Source organism: Triturus cristatus, chromosome 3_1, assembly GCF_964204655.1.
Source record: "Triturus cristatus chromosome 3_1, aTriCri1.1, whole genome shotgun sequence".
NCBI classification, from domain to species: Eukaryota; Metazoa; Chordata; class Amphibia; order Caudata; family Salamandridae; genus Triturus; species Triturus cristatus.
The window spans coordinates 276,932,478-276,938,542 of record NC_140583.1 but is presented as its reverse complement, the minus strand read 5'-3'; positions in this window follow the sequence as shown (position 1 = coordinate 276,938,542).

Below are 6,065 nucleotides of genomic sequence, written 5' to 3'. Positions count from 1 at the left end.
AACCCCAATCAGGAAAGCACTCACCTGCATCTTCAACACCTCAGCACCTCCATCAACATAGCCCCCTTCCGGGAAGCATGGAAACATGCAGTGGTCAACTCGCTAAAATAACCTCCGCAGATCCTGCCTAGCTTGTGTATCCCTTCTACCGTACCCAGCCAAGGTCATGGAAAAAGTCATCAACAGACGCCTCATGGATCACCTTGCTGAACATTAGCTTCTAGGAGCCACACATCAGGGTTCTGACCAAACCACAGCACCGAGACCCCCCTCATTGCAGCAACAGCCGACATCCAGATAATCGTCAACCTGGGAGAAACCGTGGCCCTCATCCTGCTTGACCTCTCAGCTGCCTTCAACATGGTCTCCCACCCCACCCTGATCTAAAGTATGCAGAAGATTGGCATCCAAGGATTCACCATCAAATGAATACGCACATTCCACATCGGAAGAGCCCTGACTGCTCACATGCCCCCATACATATTAAAAGCCTGGAGAGCCTGCAGCGTTCCCCAGGAATCCTGACTCAGCCTGTCCCTCTTCAACATCTACATGTCCCACTGGTCAACATCATCCGTACACACAACATCAACATACTTACCTACATGATGACATGCAATCAATTGATACTGTCCCTTTCAGACAAGATGCCCACAACAAGAAACAACTTCACCACATGCATGATGGAAGTGGCCCCCTTCATGAAGTCCAACTACCTTATTCTCAACACAGACAAGGATGAAAGGGTGATCTTCAGAAATGAGAACTTTCTGGGACTCTACCTGGTGGCTAACAGACTTCAGACTTTCACCCACACATCCCCAGCCCTCAAAAATAAACTTCAGAATCATTCCAGACAACAAGCTAAACATAGCCACACAGGTCAATTTCTTCACATCATCCTGCTTTCACACCCTGAGGATGCTGATTAAGATCTTCAAGTGGCCCTCATCACCAGCAGATTGCACTACGGCAACTCATTACATACAGGAATAACCAAACTGAACTGAACAACCCCTGAACAGACTCCATCCACCCAGAACGCAGCAGTCAGACTGGACCTCAGCCTCCCACATCGCAACCACATCACACCATATGTAAAGGAAATCCACCGGCTCCCGATATACATATGCACACAATTCACACTACTCACACACACATAAAAAGCACATCACAACACAGGTTTTGCCTATTTAAACAGCTACAGACATTTCTATCTACTCTCCAGACACTTCCGCTCGACCGGACTTTCCCAAGCATGCATCCCTCTCATAGACAAAAGCAGATCAGGATCGTGCCTTCTCATATATCGGTCCTAAAGTGTGAAATGACCTTGCACAACACATCATAGCCTCATCATATTTTCTTAAATTCCACAAGAAGCTGAAAATCTGGATCTTTGAATAAGGCATCAGGGACTCCCCTACTTACCCTCGAAGCACCTGGATATCCTCACGGAAGACAAGTGTGCTATAAAAGCACTCATAAGTTAATGTTCAGCAAGGAGTGCTATGGCTTCTAAAGCATTCCAAGCTGGGGTTAGGGTAGAGGACATCCTCAAGGTAGAGGACTGGTCTAGGGTAAATACTTTTAAAACATTATATTGTAAACCTGTGGAAAATGTGATATCTACTGTGGATAGGTTTTCAACATACATAATGTGAGCCTCCTGGCCTTGTAATAAAATTCCAGATTCTCCTAGCCAGTAGTGAAAAGAGCGCTGATTTTATTAAAGATAAAGGAGGGTACTGGCTAGGAGAATCTGCTATTTGTGGGAAGTGGGGGAGCTGAGATTCATCCCTGGTTTTCTTGTTTCCTCAATATTCTTTATTTCCTAATATATTTCATGTTAATAGTTTTGAAGTGATAATTTTGATTGTTTGTGTTTGAAATAATTTCTTAAAACACATAATTTACTGCAATTTCTGTAAAGAACGTGATGACTACTTGCAAGATTAAAAGGATATTGCATAAATAAGAAATGGGTTACTTATATTAAAAGAAGATTTTTTTATGTTTTGCAATAGGGTATTTTTGAATTTATTTTTAATTTTTGAAAACATATGCACATTGTCTTCGGAGGATGGATTCTTTTACTTTTCAGTTTTTTAAATTTGAAATACCTGCCGATTTTATTTGTGTAAAAAAACAACATAACATTAAAATATCACAGGCTTGGTAAGGCCAGACTGATTGTCTATGACAATGCTTTTTTATTTGTGAAAAAAGGTATGTTGTAGAGGGCTAAATAGTATCTTACTGCCACTACAAAGAACTAATCATCAAGTCTTTAACATGATGTAGCAAAGATAACAGGGGTGGCTCCTACAGAAGAACGTAGGAGCATTGCCCCGCCTGCTGCGAGCACACATATAAATTAAATGGCATAATAATGCCCTTTTATTTTACCACCAGCTCACACTCTGTACAGTGCGAACATGAGGTAGGGGGCGGGGCTGAATCCTGCTATTGATGGATTACTGCTGCCTCTTCCAGTGCGCATGTGGGTTTGGCAGGCTGGCTACCTGTGGCCAGCCAGACATGTGCACTATATGCCCAGCAATCCCCCAGCTGTGAAACAGCTGGGGGATTGCCGGCACACGCCCCCAGCCTCAAAATGAGCACTGAGTTAGCCTGCCTCCACCAATCTTGCAGCTGCTCTCATGCTGAAAACAGCATGAGAGCAGCTCCAGGATTGGTTGGATTCGCGTTCCACTGAGCAGGCAGGAAGTCCTTCCATTCCTGCTCGTGGACACGGGGGAGAAGTGCCATGCCGGGGAAAGTGTCACATTTATGAGTTTGACACCATCAGCCTCACCATATTATATAACTGCTTGCTGCCACTGAAGGATACCAATGGCCCTAAAATGAGTGGCAGGATATTCCACCATCCCTTTTTTTGTTGATAAAAAAACAGCTACTAATTTAGATACAGTGTACCTCACATCCCTGTTTAAGGTGTGTAATAAATCTCTGCCTTACTGGGTACCTGGCAGCATAGGAGACTGGTGCTGGGTAGAGTGGGGTCAACCAGGCCGACAAGGTTCTGGAGTAGACACACAGAGAAGATAGCTGTGGGGCCAACGTTCCACACCTCAGTGACTTCCACTGGAGAAATTACTGATTGTGCTGGGCTGGCTCTGTACCACTGAGCTGCACAGATTGGGACAGCCATGAGACATCACTGAGGACAGGGCATGCAGCATGTAGCCTGGATATCATTAAAATGACCTCCCTTTGTCTTAGGGCATCAGATAAATGCTGAAAGGGAGTCAACATAGGGAAGTTATTTACTCATGCAAAGCCAGTGAATGCCTACTGTAACGAGGCACAAGGGTCCACACAAAGGTAATCTTTAGGTAAGCCAGGAGGCTGTTTATTCACACCCCGTCCATCAGCTAGCACATCCAACTGTCACCTCTCCTTTAATCTCCCGAAGCCGTCTCTTGGTGTTCCAATGTGGAACTACATTATATCACACTTCTTCCTTCTCATATTTAACAATAACTTTGGTTATCCCCGATACCCCCCTTGTTCATAATGACAATCTAAAAATTACAGCAAAAACACAAAATAACGATAGCAACACAAAATACAGAACCGAACAGGGAGAAAGAGAAATAAAAAAAATCTTGAGAACCAAATTTAACTTATAACATAGTCAGAAAGATATACAGGGGTTTTGCGTAACCTCTCACTTCTCCTGTTAACTCCTGGGCGTCCCAACCCCGACAGAACCTAGAGGATGTGTGAGCCTCCACTGCTCGATTGTTTCCCCCTTGAACATGAACCACATGACTGTGATTCCAGATTCTTCCATCATTTGTTTTTACAGCATTTCTGAACAATTTCACCACTTCTTTAACCTCAGTGAATTTTGACCAGTTTTGACACTCTACAGGTATCTTTATCTTAACTCTATCTCCCAAACGAAACTCAACTTTCTTAGCATACCTATGGCCATCAAAATAGCTCTATCTTTTCTCTTGGAAATTAATTTCCTTCACTCTCCACTGTCTGAAGCCATTATCTTTCACACCTTTATCAAGTTCCATCCACCCAGGACAAAGTTTAGTGTTGTGAGATCTCCATATGAACAACTCAAATGGAGTTTTGTGGTATGAGGCATCAATCTGTATGTTGTAATTCTGTTTTGTAACACTTTTCTCCAGTCCAGATTGTTCACCCTTGACAACTGTATCCCTTCTTTTAAAGTTATATTCAGTCTCTCAATTGCCCCATTTATTTCAGGATGATTTCTTATGGCAAATTCTAAAACCTTCCAGATATTGCTCCATCTCCTGTGAACAAAACTGCTGACCATTATCTGTTAACATATAACTTAGAAAACTTTCACTTTTAAACATCTCATCCAAGAATTTGAACACACTTTGAGAAAAGATTTCTCGGACACAACACACTCCAACCAACCTAGAATACAAATCTCAGAGTACAATCAAATATGGTGTCTGATGTTCACCATGAAGTGGACCAACAATATCTATAGCCACTTCTTCCCAAGGTCACGTAGGTAATTTTCTGCATACCATTGGCGATTGTCTTGTCTTGAGTACCTTGGCGCTCAATGAACATGATATGCAATCACGCACAACACGTTCCACCATAAGAATTAAACCTGGCCATCAAAAATCTTGCCTAATGCACTCTTTTCTCTTGGAGATCCTCATGTGACCTTCATCAGCCATTTGAATGATATTGCGTCTTAAACCCAGGGATTCATCTTGTACCTCTTGTCAATATACCATCACTGCAAAAAGAACTATTGATGGACAGAATGCAGAACAAGGTCACACATTCACCCCAGTACAGAGATCTGGGCCTAAATCCATCGTTTTTTGCTCACCATGCCATTCCAGTTTGGACTCAGCCATATGCAAATCAGTCTTGACCCTGTGCCCCATGGGAACAGTCCAGCCCTAAATGCCAGGCCAGGTCCTCCCTGGACTGGAAACAAGCATCCTAGGACCAGTTTCGGGGTTTCACCCCTCTTCAGCCAGGATAGCTTGATTCCAGTAGCATGGAGAGCACAGGACTCACGTCTGAGCATACCCGTCCCACTCGGGGTGACAAATGCAAAAAGAACTATTGATGGACAGAATTCAGAAAAATGTCATACATTCACCCCAGTACAGAGAGCTGGGCCTAAATCCATCCGTTTTTTGCTCACCATGCCATTCCAGTTTGGACCCAGTCAATTGCAAATCAGTCTTGACCCTGTGCCTCATGGGCACAGTCCAGCCCGAACTGCCAAGCCAGGTCTTCCCTGGACTGGGACCAAGCATCCTAGGACCGGTTTCGGGGTTTCACCCCTCTTCAGCCAGGATAGCTTGATTCCAGTGGCATGGAGAGCACGGGACTCACGTCTGAGCATACCTGTCCCACTCGGGGTGACAAATGCAAAAAGAACTATTGATGGACAGAATGCAGAACAATGTCATACATTCACCCCAGTACAGAGATCTGGGCCTAAATCCATCGTTTTTTTGCTCACCATGCCATTCCAGTTTGGACCCAGCCATATGCAAATCAGTCTTGACCCTGTGCCCCATGGAACAGTCCAGCCCGAACTGCAAGGCCAGGTCCTCCCTGGACAGGAAACAAGCGGCCTAGGACCGGTTTCGGGGTTTATTGTGTGTTTTGCAATATACCATCACTGACAGCTAGCTCATCTCTCAACACAGACCAAGGTTTTTCTAGCTTATCCACCTTGTCCAATAAAATTAAGTCGATCACTTTAAGTAAATCTGGTAACTCTTCCTCCTTAATTGCGCCCATAGTGATCTCACACACTTTCACTTCTTACTCACACAAATCATCCATATCATCCTTAAGTACATGAGTGTTCACAAGATCAACCAGACATGAAAGACAATCTGCTGTAACATTCTTTACACTAGGAATGACCTCCAGTGAAAAATCAAACTCTTGCACTGAGAGCACCCATCTTCTTATTTTTGAGGAAATCAAATCCAACCCTTTATTTTCAAAGATTTCCTTCAAGGGTTTGTGATCAGACCTAACCTTGAAAGTGGGCCCCCACACAA